This window comes from Malaclemys terrapin, chromosome 24, assembly GCF_027887155.1.
Source record: "Malaclemys terrapin pileata isolate rMalTer1 chromosome 24, rMalTer1.hap1, whole genome shotgun sequence".
Taxonomy (NCBI): domain Eukaryota; kingdom Metazoa; phylum Chordata; order Testudines; family Emydidae; genus Malaclemys; species Malaclemys terrapin.
Window position 1 is genome coordinate 14,028,762 of NC_071528.1, and position 18,397 is coordinate 14,047,158.

At 50.0% G+C, this 18,397-nt stretch overlaps 1 protein-coding gene across 8 annotated transcripts in view; it reads left to right on the plus strand.

The window, feature by feature from the left end:
- Nucleotides 1–2,980: 2,980 nt before the first annotated feature.
- The window catches only part of GNG7 (G protein subunit gamma 7), a 137,222-nt gene continuing 121,805 nt past the window's right edge, over nt 2,981–18,397 (plus strand). For 5 of the 8 annotated variants that reach the window (XM_054013507.1, XM_054013502.1, XM_054013504.1 and 2 more), the window contains exon 1: nt 12,273–12,353. The gene's annotated coding sequence lies outside the window, so the exon portion shown is untranslated. Of the gene's footprint in view, nt 3,005–12,171; nt 12,354–18,397 lie in introns of those variants that run through there. The other 3 variants (XM_054013505.1, XM_054013510.1, XM_054013503.1) reach the window with 3 other exon arrangements.

Genomic DNA, 18,397 nt, shown 5'->3' on the forward strand with positions numbered 1-18,397 from the left:
AGCATTTAATGAGCCAGGCTGGCTGTGTGGAGTGGGACTTGGGGCTTCCCGATGGACCACGTGTCTAGACTGGGCCTTGGAACTGGCAGCCCCGGGGAGAGCAGGATTGGATTTCCAAGACCCACTGGCCCCTTCCCTTTCAGGGATGAAAATTCCATAGGGTCATGGTCATGGCTCCTATAGGTTGTGTAGGGTCTGGCTGCATATGGCAATGACAGAGGCCCTGATTCTCCATCTCTCCCCCCTGCACTCATTTACAACATGACAGAGTGGGTGTAGGGAAGGAGGAACTAGGTCCTGTGCTCCCCATCCCTCTAGGCTGAACCGGGTCCTGGCTTCATATGGAACAGACAATGCTTTTGAATGGGGAAACTGAGGCACAGAGCATTGTAGTGACCGCCCCAAGGCCAAACGGATCAGTTCTAGGGCCAGGTTTCCAAGGACTCAGCACCCACAGCCAGGGCCAGATCTTCAAAAGAGCTCAGCGTCCATTTATTATTTGTATTATGGTAGCACCTACAAGCCCCAGTCATGGAAGAGGACCCTGCTGTGCCAGGCGCAGTACAAACACAGAACCAAAAATGGTCCCTGCCCCAGAGAGTTTTCAATGTAGGTATAAGACAAGTGACAGAAGGTGGAGACCGACAGACAGACAGAGGAGTACTAAAGATACACCTGCACTGCAATAAAAAACCCATGGCATTGAGTTTCAGAGCCCAGGTCAGTTGACTCAAGCTCATGGGGCCAGGCTGTGGGAATAAAGGTTGCAGTGTAGACATTAGGGTTTGGCCTGGACAGAAGATATCCCTCTGTCCACATCTTGTGAGGGATCATTTTAAAAATCCTATTTGGCTGGTCATTAGTGTCCTGATAGAACGTGTGTGACAACCTTGCCTGGGAAGTTATAAGATGCCACTGCATGGTGTTAATAACTCACCTTCCAGACTGAGGTTGGCAAACAGGTCTGGCTCCAATCAAGCAATGTGAGCAGAGTCATCAAGCAGGAAGGGGAGACAAAGGAAACTCGAACAGCTGAGAACAAAGCAGCAGGGACCATCCTTCCCCATAGTCCTTTTGTCTCCTGGAGCCAGCTGGAAACGGTTTTCAAAAGGTGGACTGAAACTCTAAAAAGGAGGGGTAAACACTTCAAGGCACCGCTCCCTCTCTCTGCCCACTGCAGTCACAGCACCTGAAGGCAAAAGAAGCAGCGTTGGAATGGGGCAAGGATTCTGACCTAAGAAGTCAGACCACTGAGAGCATGTGGTGAGAAAACTTGGCTTTGAATTTAACATAGTGTGTTAAGTTAGGCACCCAGGAGTGTTTTAACTTTAGGTTTTTGTAACCAGTTCTGACTTGTATGCCTCATGACTTGTACTCACGTAAAATCTCTCTCTTAGTAGTTAATAAGCGTGTGCCACTGATGTATCTAATCCAGTGAGTTTCAATGGAAGAGCCTGGGAAACTCCAGGTGGGATGGCAAGTTACGTGCAAGTTATTTCTATTAAAGAAATAACAGGTTTTATATAAACTTGCACTGTCCAGGAGAGGGCTGGGCAGTACCAGATATGACTGGGAGTACGTTGCGGTCACGCTTCAGTATAACCCAGGCTGGTAAGAGCCCAGGTTGGCTGGCTGCAGCTCACGTGCAGACATAGCTGGGAGTGACTTGCATGCTGGAGGGTGTTTGAGAGCAGCCCAGGCAGGAGGCCACCTCAGCAAAGCACTGTCAGTGGCCCCCCAGGTTAGAGGGCAGGAGTGACACAGCTCCTCATTAGTCTGGATTCTACCTGGGTACGTCACACCCTCTTGTGGGATTTCAGAACCCAGCCCAAGCCTGAACGTCTACACTGCAATACTTAGCCCCACAGACCAAGGAGATCAAGTTCACTGACCCCAATGAGACAATCCTGGTCAGCTGATGGGCAACACTCTGCTCACCAGAGGCCTAACCATTGTCCGTTTCCTCGTAGCATCGCAGCAGAGGAGAGTTGGGGGGAGGAGCAGGAGGGGGCTTGGCAGATTTCTACAGGCAGCTCGTCCCACACGTGTGGGGAGGCATGGGTGAAAGGCCAAAAGTGCTTGTTGGAAAATTAAACATGCAGGCTGGCGTCATGGGCCGATGGGAGGCAGGTGGCGATGTCTTGTGAGTTTATTTAGGCACCCAAATACGGATCAGATTTCCAAGCACGCAGCACCCAACACACCAAACTCTTGAAAATCCGGCCTTGGGTGCCTGCCCAGTGTTTACAGGTTTATAGCTGCGCCGGCGGCCTTTGGGGACCCGAAGAAGAGCTCTGTGGAGCGCAAAAGCTTGTCTCTTTCGCCAACAGGCGTTGGGTCCATGAACGATACTCCCTCCCCCACCTTGTCTCTAACATCCTGGAACCAACACCACTGCAAGCCCGCTGCCTCTGTCAGTTTCAGGCGCAATTATTTTGCTTTCAGTCTTTTGAAATAACCACTGACTTAGTCCCCACTGGCCACCACACCCTTCCCTTTTCCCATCCTCCCAGCTGTCTCATTGCCCTAGTCTCCTCCTCCGTCTTTCCACTTTTGCAAACCCCCGCCCACCCAGTGCTCCTTTCATTTATGTCACACGATTGAAGCAAAACGAGAAGCTGAAATAAAATAACAAAGTTCCTTGCATTCCCCCCCTCCCCTTCGACATCAAAGTGACACATTCGGCTGAAGACAGTGGTTCTGGGAGTCCGTGCTGCAGCGAGATGATGAAAGAGGAGTTTGTGCATTATGCATAAAGCTAATTTCAAACTGCACGGGGAGACGGCAAGAATTTTTCCCTCTTAGCTCTGCCAGTCGAGTCTGCTGTCTCCCTTCCCCTTAGTAGTGTCCCTCCCAGATGCCAAACGTCAGCCAGTGGAGGGACCTTTGCCCTTCACGTCTGATGTGGGCATGGAGCCTGGACTGATCCACTGCTGCCTTGTGAGGGCTGAATCGCCAGTTCTCCTTTCAGATCCACACGGCGGATCTTAGCTCTGAGTTGCAGGTACGTCAGGAGAGCCAGGTCCCGGCAGCGCGCTGACCCTGGGCAGGTCAGGAAGGAGAATTCACTTTTCTTTTCGGTGCTTCGGGCCTTTGGCGGGGTTTATATTTTCCTCTTTGCGAATGATTGGGAGGGAAAGCAGCAGCAATACAGACCCAGAAGGGCATCTGGGCAAAGGCAAATAAATACAGCGGACTCTGGGATGCCAGTGTTTAACACCTTGCATCCAAAAGATTAACCCTCTCAAAGCCATTTTCCAGGGCCAATGTGTCTGGCCTCTGTTTATGCTGATCAGTTGTGAAGATATGATGTGGGAAGTGATCACTTTGGTGTTTTTTAAGGTAGGAAAAGAATTTCAGCCTTTGTGGGAGCCATCCGGCTGCAAGAAGAAAAACTTAGAGCACCCATTAGATGAAGGTTCCATTTAGGAATAGTTTAGAAAGGGTTAATGATTATTGGGACGTTATAAGCGTGTTACAAACATGAGCAGTGTGTGTCACAGGTAGTAATAAGCACATCAGTAGAAGGTGGTTATAAGCTACGGTTGGAGTTTATAATGAGCTATTGGCACAGATTAAAACCTCTATTAACCGTTTGTTAACCCTTTATGAACTGTGGACCTTTCATATAAAGTATGAACAAAAGTGACAGCTGGTGGGAATCACGTGTAGAGCCAGTTAGATCCTGACAGATGTTTAGCAAGCACTGGTAGATTTCACTGTCCTTGCACTATGAAAACATTGCTTCTGCCTGGCCTGGGAGGTTAACGGGCACGGTTACCTGACTCACACAAGGTCACACAATAAATCTGAATGGAGATTAGAGCCCAGCCAGGCTTTGCGTTGCTACAGCAGGTCTAGACCTGATGCATGCAAGACTCGGGACTCCTTTGTTAACCAGGATGGCCTGCCCTGCCGTGACCCAGTAAATAGCTTCAGTGCAGAAAGCATCAGGCTCACTAAGTATTTCTTGCTCACGACATAGCAGACACATTAACATACTAAGTATGGAAAAAGTACACCATGTATACCATAGCCACTGCTCCTGCCACTGCTGTCCTGTAGGGCTGGCTTGGCTCAGCTCCCTGCTTCGGGGTGGTGCAGCGTCTGGGGTCCCAGCGCTGCTTGGGGGGCGGGCCCAATTTGTGTGAGCGGCGTTTCAACCTGGCGCATGGGGCCACAGCACCACTCACTCATCTTTGGTCCATCTGGCCCCCTGCCACTGCAGTGCCCCCCCCCTCCCGCAGAGCCTCCCTTTGACTCAATTTTGGGTTGTGACCCATGGGGGAGAAATCTTGCATTGGAGCCCAGCCTAACCATGTAACCTGTCTGGGTCTCTTTTCCCCATCTGCAAACTGCAAAGTACCAGTTCTTACTTCCCCACCACTCACCGCAGCGCTCCTAAAATCCTACAGCCTCAGCCATCATTGGCCAGACCAGCTCTGGGCGCGTTCTCACGGATCACATGACTCCTTATCCAACTGGCTGCTGGATTTTTGCAGTCCTGCTTAAAAATCAGTGCCACTCCTCCTGGCTGAAATGTTGCCTGAAAGAGGCTTTGATGGCCCAGTGATGGATGAGAAGCTGCTGTGTGTTTATTTATGAATACTGATCTGTAACAATGGCAAGATTATGGTAAGGGACCCAGGCACAGATACTCAAAGGATCCATTGAAATCCATGGCAGTTAGGCGCAGCAAAACCTTTGAGGGTCTGGGCTCTGGGCAGTGAGGTACAGCTACTGTATAATGATGGTGGGTAATTAGCATTTCCTGTATGACTGTATTGATCCAATTTCAGCAAGTTCTGGAAGGAGCATCACAGCAGATCTAGATGCGGGCGCCTTGGCACACACTTGAAAGACTGTCTGCGTCAAGGAACTTGTCACTGAGAAGTTGCAAGCTTTGTTTTTGCCAAAGCTAGGAGCCTGGAGAGCAAAAGAACAAGGAAGAGTTAAAAAGCACTTCTCAGGGGTTGTTATGTTGGAGGGCTGGGCCTTTAAGGGCTGAGCTTCCCAGCCCGAGCATCTGGGCAGGGCTCTGTGACCCTCTGGTTGTTACGCTCAGCTGGGGGGAAGGAACCCAGACAGAATAAAGCAGAGCTTTGGCAAGCCCCGTAAGTGCTCATTGAACACACCTGGGGTCACTTGTCACAAGCTGTCTCAGGAGAGGGAGAGACACTGCCGGGGGAGTCTAAAGAAGTGGGGCCTTCCCAGAGGCAGGGTACGGGAAGCCTTAGGGAACAGTTTGAGACGTGGGCTGGTTGCTGTATTGCTTTAACATCTGCATTCTTGGAAATCCTTCGCTTTAGGAGGGCGTCTGGTCACTGTGTCAACCCAGGGGGGCTGGAACAACTTGTATGGGGGGGGAGGGGGAGGCTAAGAGCCATTGAATGAAACTGTAAACACTGCATGTGATGGAAACCACTTCAAGCCAGGGGGAGTGGCAGCCCCCCTCCGCCCCCCCCCCCCCCCCCCCCCCCCCCCCCCCCCCCCGGCATCCCTCGTTCCAGCACCAGTTAATCACTGACATTGCTCCTGGAGGGAGCAGAGCGGCAGGGTCTGAGCATAGGTCAGGCCTGCTGAGTTAATCCCAGGCGAAGGCCAACCCAGGGGCTGGTCCGAGAAGGGAAGAATTGTGTGATTCCACCTGAAGCCAGGGGGCGGCTCTATCAGAGGCTGCCCTGGCAATGCCAGGAGGGCCCAGAGATGCCGTTCCCGGGGTAGCTGACAGCCTGAATTTTCAGACATGCTGAGCAATCTCTGCTCCCAGTGTAGTTAGCAAGAGTAGCAGGCGCTCAGCACCTTTGCAAATCAGTATTTGGCCTTCTGACACGTACAAAAGAACCGAGTTGGCACGGGGGGAAATGGATTTGGGGAGAAATTGTGCATGGACCCTTCTTTCTCCCTCCCTTCCTCCCTCCTACTTAATGGGAATACACAAAGGGAATACCTCTGCCTTTTGTTCCCCCTCCTTACTGAATAAACAACCTTAACTCTGCCCCATAGTGACATCACAAGGGGGAAAATATGGAGTGAAAGCTAATATGGCTTTAATTGAATTGGGGCCCACATGCCTTCATCATAATTGTGTGGTGCTTGCATGGCATTGCTGCGGTTGGTTCAGGTGCTTTGCTGGGCATTTCCGTATCTTAATGTGTTTGGATTGCTTTTCAGTGCAGCCTTCACGCTGAATTTCCTGGGTTTATAATGCTTGCTTTTAGGACAATGATAACATCCCTCTGGTGTTTTTATCCTTCAGTAGCTGACAGGTGCTCTCCGTCTTAACGTACTGTAGTTTATTTTGGCTGAGAACTAGTCGTAGTTTTGTTGGTGGGTTAATTCACCTACAGCTTAGAGCAGAATAACGAAGCACAGCTGGGACTGGAATAGCGGCATGTTCGAAGCGAGGGGATGGCCACTTTCCCTGGGTGGTGCTGAATTCATTTCCTAACGGGAGAGCGACTATGAATAATAGAAAGCAATAGATCTGGTTGATGGAGGCTGCCCCTCCCTCCAAGCAAAGCTAATCTGGCCTCCACTGGCAGATGGCATGGGCACGCTTTACCAAGCAGGCAGGTGGGGGACTCCAGAGACCGGACGCAGCAAGCAAGGAGACAAATCCCCAAGTTTATTTATCTTCCTTTTCCTACACAGAATTAGGCTGAGGTTTACCAAAAAGCCTGGCTCCTAAATCACTTAGGCACTTTTGAAAATACCAGCTCGTCAGGAGTAACATGCATGCTGTCCAGAAGAGCTTAGCTGGGAACCCCTAAGGATTCTAGGGGTTCAGAGTTGGAAATCCAGCCTTTAAGCCCTGATCCAGCACAGTGTTTAAGCACCTGCTTAATTTTAAGCACATAGATCATCCAGGGATGTTGAAGTGAAGCAAATATTGAAGCACTCTGCTGGATGTGGGGCTTGAATTATTTACATTTTTACAGGGTGGGGTGGTTTTGTTGCAAATCTATTGACTCCTCGTTTGCTACACAGGAATAATATTAAATTACGGTCAGGGGAAGAGTATAGCGAAAGGGCTCTTGTTACAAATCTAATTGACTTTTCTGTTGATTAGGCTCCAATGCTCTCGGGCTGGAAGAATAAAATTGGCCTGGTCATTTCACCTACTGGTTCTCGTTCATTTCCCTCGTGCCCTGGTGAGATGATGCCACGTCTGTTAGCCCTTCTCAGTCCAATCCAATATCCTGCAAAGCTGGGAGCGGCATCTGGCCTTGGGTTTAGCAACGGCTGTGAAGGATGATTTAAACTCATTTGTGGCCGAAGCAGATTATAACACCGTTTGGCCAGTACAGATGGAGCCAAACTGGATTACAGCTGGGGTTAAGAAAAAAAAAATCTGTCTCCCAGCCCAATCCTGCAAACACATGTTAACTAATGGGACTGCTACTGCAATTACTCCTGGCACTATGAACTGCAGCTGGCCACAATGTTCGTAGGATCAGGCCCTTGGTTTGGCTGGCTCTGTTCACACCGGCGGGCAGATCCTCAGCTGGTGTCAGTCCGTGTAACTCGGTGGAAGTCCGTCTCTGCTGATTGACACCAGCTTGGGGGACTGGTTCAGTGTCTGGCCCAGTTTTGTTCTAAGCAGCGAGTTGTGAAGCACGGCTGTTGCCGTCCGCAGCGCGTGGGGATGCCTGCTCCGGGCAGGGCGGCACTTTGACACAGGGGCCCGGAGTTGTGTTCTGCACTGTAGCAGAATAGCTTGTTAGCAACAGAAATGGGGACTCCAGTGATGGCAGCTGCTCCCTGCAATACCCCCTGCCTGCTGGCAGCCCCTGCCATGCCCCTTGGCCACCTGTGTTAACCTCCCTCTCCAGCGACTCCTCGGAGGAAGACAAAAGAGGAGGCTGCAGCCGCGTGGCTGGGGGAAACAGCTGCTCTGTCCCCATTCACCTTCTCCTGCTCCGCGGGTAGGGTGACCAGACAGCAAGTGTGAAAAATCGGGATGGGGGTGGAGGGTAATTGGCATCTATATAAGAAAAAGCCCCAAATATCGGGACTGTCCCTATAAAATCAGGACATCTGGTTGCCTCCCTCTAGCCAAGCATTGGAGGCTGGCGAAGCGTGAGGTGGGCCGCACTGATCCAGCCCCTTTGCCCCTGCCCCAGGTGGCTCTTCCAGAACCCAGGGCTGGATTCTGGGCCCCATTTTGCAGAAGGTGCAAACCAGGCTGGGACGACAGGGGGCATCACCTCGCCCTTACACCCTCTGAGCTCTGGGGCTGCTCTCCTGGAATGCAGTGTGGCCCAATCACACGCCCAACATGGGTGTCTCTCACGGCCTGGGCATGCTGCTCCACCAGGAGATGGGGGTGGCTTTGGGCTGCTCTGCTAGCCCCAAACCAGTGGGAAGAACCCTTTGCACCAGGAGTGTGGCCTGGGGTGATGTTCTGCCCTGGGCACCGTGGGAGTAGCCCAGAGGAGCCTGAGTAGGGCCAGAATTGGGCTGCAGGCAGCGAGTCCCCAGGCCGGCGGATGGACGTGCCCGAGGGATGCCGTCTCCTCCTCTGCGATGATTGTCTGCTTTCTGGATCAGTCACAGTGGGCTCAGGGCTGCAGTCGTCTCCCGACGGTTGATTAATGGTCCCTGTCTGGGATTCACAGAGCCTCCTGTGACTAACTGACGGGTGAATGGACAGCCTGTCCCAGGAGCCGCTCCTCCTCCGCAGCCCAAGGAGAACAAGAGCGATGCTGTCGGCGGGGATCTCAAAGGGCTATGAGAGCATTTACACAAAGTCTCACCATGCCCCTGGGAACGAGCTGGGTAACTCGCTGTATCAGGCCTGCTCCTCAGAAGGGGAAACTGAGTCACGGGGGAGTGAAGTGAGGTGCTCTAGGTCACCCAGCAAGACAGTGACAGAGTTGGGAAGAGACCCCAGGAGGCCAAGATCCCAGTTGCCTGCTGCAACCACCAGACCACCCTTCCCATCCAGAGCTGGGCATAGAAACCAGGAGTCCTACCTCCCAGTGCCTTTTGCTGCAACCACCAGACTGCTCTGGGCTGGGATCAGCCCTAACCCATTCAGATTTCTCTCTCTCTGTGTGTAGCTGGCTTCCCACCTCCCAGGACATGCTCTCTAGGGGCAGACAGCCTCTCATGAGACCACTGCTTGATCTCCCCCTCTCCCCATAGAGGTTCCAGGGCGGGAATCCCTGTGCTCCCTAGCACTCAGCCCTCCCCAATCCTAGGTCCAAATGTGACCCGTGAGTCAGGGAGACAAAGGAAGGACACCACCCACCTAGTGATTCTGGAACTGCAGTGCCTCCGTTGCCCTCACCCGGTCATGACTGGCCCCGCGGGGGATGGTGGGATGTTAGATAAAGCCTTGATTCATTCTCCAGCCTGGGAGCCCCAGGGAGCATGACTTCCTGCACCAGAGAAGGCAGGCAGCTGAGAGATCCTCCCAGCCACCGGTCTGATTCACAGGGCCAGATCCTCCCTCTCTTACCCGAAACAAGATCTGTTTCCCTGAAGCCGCTGCGGGGCCACCTGTGTCCATGACCAAAGGGTCAGGCCCAACGGAGAAAGTAAGCAGAGGTCTAAATAAGAACCCAGGGCCTGATTCTCAATTCCGTGGGTGGGGGGCAAGGAGGCTTTAAGCCACATTTGTGCTCCTTGTATACCAGGTCTGTGCAGGAGCCTACCTGACCCTGGGCGTAAGTTAGAGCACCCTCAGAAGCTGCTCTAAACTGAGCTTTGTTTCCCCTGGCCCCCGTAATGAGTGTCCTGCCTGGGTTAGGATAAGGCACCTTGGTGGTTTGTCTGTGTCTGTGGGGCTGTGTGTGTGGGGAAGCTTTGCCCTGCTATGCTTGTTCAGTGGAGTATGAGAGGGCTTCAGCCTCTCTGGGGCTGTAAAATGGGCATTTTCCACCAGCTCTCTGACTGCTGTCAATAACATCCCCCTTCGCCTAGCTAGAGAGCTAGACTAGGGAAGGGTGGAGGAGGAATAAAGGTTTTATTGGCACATGTGTGGGACGGTCCCTTTCCTCACCAGCCACGATGGGGCTATGTGTGGGTGAAATGCTGGTAAATTTCACACCAGCCGTTGCTGATATTTAAAAGCACAAAGAAGTGAAATATCCAAAATGCTCCACAGAACCCTGAACTCTTGCTGTATCCTGCTGCCTGCCTCTGAGAGGGCCTCATGAGCTGATGAGATGAGTGGATTCACAGAAAGGTACAGAAGCTGCAAGACCGAGCCCGGGCATCTTGCTGTTGGAGAGGAAATAAGACAGTTACAAACAAAGTTGCAGCCAGAAGGATGGGATGCAAAAGGGTTTGGTTTTCTGGTCTCCGGAGACGCTTTATAGCAGCACGAGCGCCTGTCATCTAGTTGCATGGACCATGAGCATTTGCCAGGTGGCTTTGAAATGTCACCTTCCGGGCACCTCCTTTGGGAGTCTGCTGAGTCTAGTGGTTAGAGCAGGGGGCTGGGAATTAGGAAAGTCATTGTTCCCCACTCTGCTGCTGACTTTAGGTGTGAGGTTGGCAGTGTCACCTCAGCTCTCTGTCTTGGTTTTCCCAGTCTGTGGAGTGGGGTTATATTTATCCACCTTCAAGGAGCACGTGGAGAACCTCAACTGAAAAGTACAGCAATGCTCGTGCCAAGGATTTTAGTGGCAGTGCTTTATTGGTCACTCCAGGAACCAGTGTGTGTGGGGGGGTCTGTAGGGGGTTTCTTGTGCTGGGAAATGTCATGGGGCAGGAGTCTGCCATCCACAGCATTGGGACCAAAAAATAAATTAGTAAACTTCAAAATCAGTTATTTATTGAAGATGAAATTCACCCCTGTGCGTAGGGCCAGCACCCCAGACTGCAAACCCTTTGTGCCCATCCGGGACACAATGAAATGTTCAACGCAGGCTTTCTAAATGAGCTCTGTTTTCAGCAAAGGGACCACTAGAGGCACCAATGAGCACGCTAGAGAGCAAGGGGCTGCACTACACTAACCTAAGCTTTCTAATCTGTACTCTTGTCAAGGGCTCGATGGTTTTCTCCTGAACAGGCACCACAAGGAGAAGATTGGTTCATGGACTAACACACCTGCATTCCTTTGGCACAAACTTATCACTACAGGTGCAAGGGCCTCCTCCTCTGCAGCTTCTGACATCTGGGATAGATTTGGGGTACCTCCACCTCATTTACTCTCCATCTGACTCCAAAGCTCAGATGGCATGTGTGCCCTCTCTTTCTCAAGCTCTTGCTACCTCTTTTCCCTCTGCTGTCATTCATTAGCGCTCTACCTGCATTGCTTCACTCTGGAAAGGATTTGGGAACACAGATAGCATGGAAGATGGACAATGGAATAAAGGTGAATGTAGATTTTGTTTTCATGGCTGGATATTTTTTTAATGGCCCAATTGATTTATTTCTAGTCTAATACAGCTAGGGTGACCAGATAGCAAGTGTGAAAAATCAGGACGGGGGGGTGGGGAGTAATAGGAGCCCATGTAAAAAAAAGCCCCAAATATCAGGACTGTCCCTATAAAATCAGGACATCTGGTCATCCTAAAGACAGCTCAGTTCTGATCGCCTTGCTCGTGGTTAACGAGGCAGCGTGCTTTGGGCCAGGGCTGCGCCTAGAGTGATAAGGCCAGTTTGGGGTGGCTGGGTGGGCGAGGGGCATTTCTATACCGGCCAAAGCCCCAGTGCAGACGCAGTGATGTGGATTTGGGCAGTGCTGGGGGGCCTGTTTGAGAGCCCTTGGCCCTGGTTTGCAGAGGCTGGGGCCCCCCAGGGAGGGCTAGTGGAGCGAATAAGACACCAATGATCCCAGTGATTAATAAACCCAGATGTGTGGGAGGCGCCTGCTTCACACTCAAGCCAGATGTTCACTGCATGCACACTTAACAATGAATGAAACAACAGGGCTCACACAGTGGCTCATTTAAATAAATGTAAATAAAACCCCAGCAAAAACCCCAGTGCAATTATCACATCCCCCCCCTCCTCCCCGGACCACATTGCTTATCAATATTGATGAACTTCATTTGAATGCCCCGCCTTCTTTTGGCTCCTTCTGCTCGGATTGGCTCGTTCCCTTGTCACTCCCTGGCCCGCCTACCGGCCCCTCCTCTCTTGCTCCCCGTTACTTGGAGGCCCCGCTAAGAAGGTGGCAGCCTAACCCGGCGGCTGTGCTGGGCCCCGCCTTCCTTAGTGGGGTGCTGGACGCCGATTGGCCCTCCCGTGCCGTCCGTCACGCCGTGGGGGCTCCCCCCCGTCCCCGGCTGGGGCTCGGCAGCAGGTTGGGTTGCGCGGCGGAGGTTGGTGTCTGAGGCGGCCGCGGCGGCGGGCTCCCCTCCTCCGCCCCCTCGGTGCCCCGCGCCCCGCGGAGGGTGAGGCGGGGCCGGGCCCCGGGCCGGGGCGGGCGGGGGGTTCTCGCCCAGCCCGGGAAGGGAGCGACGGGAAACCCCGGCGCAGGCCGCGGCCTGGCGGAGCCCCCGCCCCAGGGACCCCCTCGGGGCCCGGCCGGGCCGGAAGAGGGGCGGGCGTGTGGGGGCGTGAGGGGCGGGGGGAGGGGAAAGTGCGGTGGGTGGGAGTGGGGGGATGTGGGGTGGGGGGAAGGGAGGGGGATGGGGAGCGGGGGGGGAGTGATGGGAAGGTTGGGGGTTAAGGGGTAATGGCATGTGTGGACACTAGGGGATAAGAGGGTAACAAGGGGTAGTGGGGGAAAGGGGGTAACAAGGGGTAATGGGGGAAAGGGGGTAACAAGGGGTAATGGGGGAAAGGGGGTAACAAGGGGTAATGGGGGAAAGGGGGTAACAAGGGGTAGTGGGGGAAAGGGGGTAACAAGGGGTAGTGGGGGAAAGGGGGGGTAAGAGGGTAACAAGGGGTAGTGGGGGAAAGGGGGGGGGTAAGAGGGTAACAAGGGGTAGTGGGGTAATGGGGGGGGTAAGAGGGTAACAAGGGGTAGTGGGGTAATGGGGGGGAAAGGGGGTAACAAGGGGTAATGGGGGGAAAGGGGGTAACAAGGGGTAATGGGGTAATGGGGGGGTAAGAGGGTAACAAGGGGTAGTGGGGTAATGGGAAAGGGGGTAACAAGGGGTAATGGGGGGGTAAGAGGGTAACAAGGGGTAGTGGGGTAATGGGGGGGGTAAGAGGGTAACAAGGGGTAGTGGGGTAATGGGGGGGTAAGAGGGTAACAAGGGGTAGTGGGGTAATGGGGGGGTAAGAGGGTAACAAGGGGTAGTGGGGTAATGGGGGGGGTAAGAGGGTAACAAGGGGTAGTGGGGTAATGGGGGGGGTAAGAGGGTAATAAGGGGTAGTGGGGTAATGGGGGGAAAGGGGGTAATAAGGGGTAGTGGGGTAACAAGGGGATTGGCATGTAGGGGGATAAGGGGACATGTGGAAGTCCTGAGGTAATGAGTGGGGGGAATAAGGGGGTACTGGATAATAAGGGTATATGTATTGGGGAGAATGGAGGAATAGGGGGCTTGTGGGGGAATAAAGGGGCATGTGGTTGGGGAGTGGAGGCTAATGAGGGGCATATTGGCATGTGGATGGGTGAGTTTGGGGTAATAGAGGGGCATGTGGGGGTTTTGGGGTAATAAGACAGTAGGTATGTGGCGTGAGGGAAATAAAGAGGAATGTCGGGGTAATTAATGGAGGAATGTGGGGAGTTGGATAGGACTGTTTTTGGATAACTGGGGAGCGGGAACTTGGGGATATAACATGGCTATTGGAGACAGCTGGAAAGCATGGGGGTAATATGAGTTGTATGTGGGACTGGTAACATGCATATAAATATACATGGTTATAGTGTGTGTGAGACATAAATGTCAGGATATTCTAGGAGTAGTTGGAGGGTAGTAAGTGGAGTATTGGGGAACTGTTAAAGATGTGGGTGGGGTATATCACTGGCAAGGAGTTGATGGCTGGTTCAAGGTAGCTTTCTTGCTCTTTTGGGGAGTATTTTGGAGTGGTGTGAGATGGATTGTAAGTCACAGGCTAGTTTAGGTAGGAATAATTGTGATCAAAGTTTTTCTTTTTTTTTTTTGAGGTGGGGAGGGGCTAGGCAGGGAGTGTGGGTGTTGCAGACAGCAAGGGAGGGAAATTCTTTCTCCATCTCCTTGTTGAATTTCAGGCTGAGGTGGTATAGAATGGGGAAACCAAATACTGGCAAGTGTTCTGGAGGAGCAGGGGGGATTAGGAAGGGAAGAGTTTGTGGGTGAGGGGGTGTTATGGCTCATTCTGGAGGCAGTGGATTTCCTCTCAAAGTTGTTTCATTAGGCTGTCTTGGAGGGTCTAAACACTAGTGTTTACTTTTGTACTAGGCCATTGCTAGCAGATGTGATCTTAAAATAGAAACAGAGGAAAATAACTAATTAGGTTATATTCTAGTGTTAGATTTATTTTGTTCTTTGTATCTTTTTATATTAGTGATTTTGAATTATTCAAATTCCCTGTCAGTACAGCTTTTTAAAAAATCGTGTGGAATTGCACTTGATGGATGGATCTTGGCGAAACTGACAACCTACACCTATTTGTTTATAGGTGTGGGTATTTAAAAAATGTACTCTGACAAAATACAACTCTGGTGACTTTACCAGTAGAGGAGCTGACTTCCTCACAGCCCACAGGAAGCAGTAACTTGATATTTAATCTGAGTCCAACTCTATAAGAGAACTCGAGGTCCTTCAAGTAACTGTTCGTGTGTTGGTTTTCTTTTGAAGCATATTAGCTTTCAAAATATCCTTAGCCTTACAACAGCATGGCAGTGAACTAAGACTCTGATTCTGCAGACTTAAAGCATATTCTTAACTTTATGCACTGTGTGTAGTCCCATTGGCTTCAAGTATGTGGGTATATATTTTTATAGGATTGGGGCCTAAGTCAGCACAGCTTCATAAGGCAAACAGTCTGCTGCAGTTTAACTTCACGGTGTTACCTATTTACTTCAACTGTATTTATGGCCAGTATGAAATATATTACACAAAATAACACTGGCTAAATATTTAAGTATAGCTTTTTGTGTATAAGCTTCTCTCATGCTTTCTGTAGCTCTAAAACAAACAAGAATAACACGTTTTGTTTGTGGTCTTCCAAGTGTTGTAACATGTTACTGCTTCCAAAGGAAGCAGTTTTTAAATGTACTTCACATGTTCCATTTGTAATGTTCCTTATTTCCCCCTTGAGGTAGTATTTATAATTATTACTTTGTCTTCAAAATATTTTAAAAGTATTATCTAAATGCTCACAACATAGAGGGAGTTTTACAGGTGGGGAAACTGAGGCACACTATTACTTGTTCTAGTCTGGGACAAGCAGAAGGGATGACGCAGTGGTTAGGTTTTAGCTTGGGACTTGGGAGACCCAAGGTCAGTTCCCTACCCTACGCAGACTTCTTCTGTGACCTTGGGCAAATCATTTAATCTCTCTGCGTCATAGTTGCTCATCTGTAAAATGGAGATAGGGCAATGTTACCATCTCTCAGGGGTACTGAGGATAAATACAGGAAAGATTATGAGGTGCTTAGATACTGCCATAATGGGGGGCTGGATAAGTTCTAAAGATATGGGAAAATAGTGTCAGAACTGATGAGAATTTGGGGAGTTCTAGCTCCTGGCTCCCAAACTCATGCTCCAACTACTAGACACTGTTCTCCTCAAACTTGAGCAGACACTCTGGCCTTCAGAAAGTATTAAATGCCATTTCCCCCCCCCCACTGCTGGTGAAAGTAGCCCACTACTTTGTAAAATGAAAATCACATAACTGAATTTGTCACTTTTAGTAATAGGGGGAATCATGATTCCTCATACCGAAAGACATCCCATTAGCACAGTGGCTGGTCCGTTGAGCCTTGGTGCTGGCAAAATGCCTCGGCTTAACTGGTTGTCATTAGAATAGTTTATGCTTTGTGCAAGGCTTGAAATAGTCACTTGTCCACTTACCAGTAACTAGCGGGAAGTTTTCCCTGACGTGTTTGGGAGGGGGTGGAGAAAAGCAGAATTTTAGCTGCCATTTAAAAAGAATACCTTCTTGTCCTTTCAGTTGTGAAGAAATGGCCTTTGTAGTGCTCTCTTACTGAATTTGCAGACCCTGGTGCTGTGTAGAAACAACTGATCAGTTTCACTGCTGCTATTCAGAACCCTGGGGGTAGCAATAAAGCTGAAAAACAAGCATGACAGCTTCACTGTATTGCTGCTTGGGAAAAGGCAGGCTCTGGGGGAGGATGGCCCAATAATGGTGGTTGCAAGAATTGCAGAGAAACAGTCCACAGCAGATGAGGTATTTTGGGGTTAGGGCAGCTAAGGGTAGGAAGACAACTCCTCTTTAAGAGCTATAGGGGGACTTAATTTTATTAGACCCCCTGCTAAGAAGATAGTGATATGAAAAGTGAACCCCTTGCAGAGTTTCAAACAGGGTGCTAGGATCTCTAGGATAAGAAGCTATAAACCGCAGCTTGCTCCAGTCCATGTTTTGCCTGTCAGTGCTAGAGGTTTGCACCAGTGTAACTACAGTGGTGGCTAGCCATGAATGCTTGAAATCCTTTGTCTGGACAAGATCTGTTTCCCCATCTCTAAAACAGATAAAAGGGTTGAGACTTGACTGGCTACTGTTTGAACAAGTGATTTGCAGTGTAAAGTGTTAAATTATCATTTGCCTTGTCTAATGTGTTTAGCCACATGCATTTTTTAACTTGGGTGGTACCCTGACCAGTTTTGTCAGAAAGTGTTGAATTTGAAAATTGCTAGTATGACTGGTTTGTAACCCTCCTGATAGGTTAAGAGACCTAACAGGTGATAAACACTATGTTGCCAAGGTGATGTTATGTTCTCCTCCTCCTTTATGGATCTTAGTTTGATGTGCAGAATGTCAGAAGATATTAAAGGGGGGAGGGAATGACATTTAAGAAAAATGTAAGTAATGTTCCTTCCCACAGTGCTCTGGTCTCACCTGGTTAATAAACTAAACCTGTTGGAGAACCACCAGCAAAGCTGAAGAGGGCATAATTTTTAAACACGTCTTCATGCTGGTATCCTCAGCTTGTTTAAAAAAAAAAAATAATAATTACCCAAACTTTTGCAACACAAATAAAATACAAAGGGCCAAATTCTGCCCTTGGATTCATGCATGAAACTTCTTCGACTTCAGCGGGAGTTGCATGTGCATTGCATATGCATATCTGATGGTAGAACTTGTCCCAACTGACTCCGGGCTAGCCTACAGCGCTGTAGGTTTTATTGCTATCACATGAGCATTCCACCTTTCTATTTGCGCTGGTTCAGCTAGATAGGTAGCTGTGGCACCGCAGTAGCTCTGCCTACTCAATGGCGTCTTCAGGACACTTTGGTCATGGATGTGGTCTTGATGTGGGGACTTCAGTTCCCCAGAAGGCTAAGACCAACAAACCAAGAGAATCTTTGGGCCTGGTGGGTTCAACTTTCAACCCCCTTCCTCTCAGGTGGTCCTCAGCTGCAGTGGCTTGGCGTAATGACTACCAGCCAGTTCCTGGTAACAACTCAAACTGTCTGACCTACCCTTCCTCAGGAAGGCAGTGGCAGACTGTAGTCTGCAGGCAGCTCCCGGCCCCACCCAGGCTTCTTTCTGAATGTGGGGACTGCCAGTCTGCTCTCCTTCCCAGTCAGGGCCCCACTGAGCTGTGCTCCCTCCTTTTAACTCCTTCTTCCATGTCTAAGGACCAACACAGGTGTAGTGGGGCGGTGGGGGCTCCATGCCGCTCATTAACCTGTCCCTGACCAGTGTGGGGTTTGTATATCTCATCACAGTAGCTTAACAAAATATACAAGAATAGACTGATGAACTTGATGTATATGTTGCATTTTCTTTAAATACACCAGTTATGCAACTTTTTTTTCATGCATGAGTGTTTGGGGTTTCTAGTATTTAAACTTCTTGTATTATGGGATAGATTATCATGGCAAAGGGGTGTCTTTGTTTAGCCTTATTTTAAATATTACCTGTATTTTGCAACTAGAATCAAAATTAATTTAAGTCAAGAGAAGAGACTACAAATGGTCAGGAAAATCAAGAGAAAATCTGCTTAATTTTGAAAATGTTGAATATTCACTACACTGATTTATTTTAGTAAATAGAAATCTTAGAAATGCCTGTTGGCCTTCTTCAATACAAATGTCTTGTGCAGAGTGGAAGCAATTTTTAAAGCGTGTGTGGAGTGTGTTTTTGTTTTTTAACATGGAAACCAGATTTTTTTTTTCTGAATTGGGCTACATGTATGCCACTGATCTTAAATATGTGTTTGACTGAAATAGCTCCAATAACTCATTACTATCTTTGGACTAAACTTGTTCAAAATACTTTCTATGAACAGCTTTTTAAAACTGTTTACAAAAAAAGAGGAAATTCAGGCAAACTGTTAGTGTTGAGACACAAACCAGGAAACTTAGTTAAGGCAGAT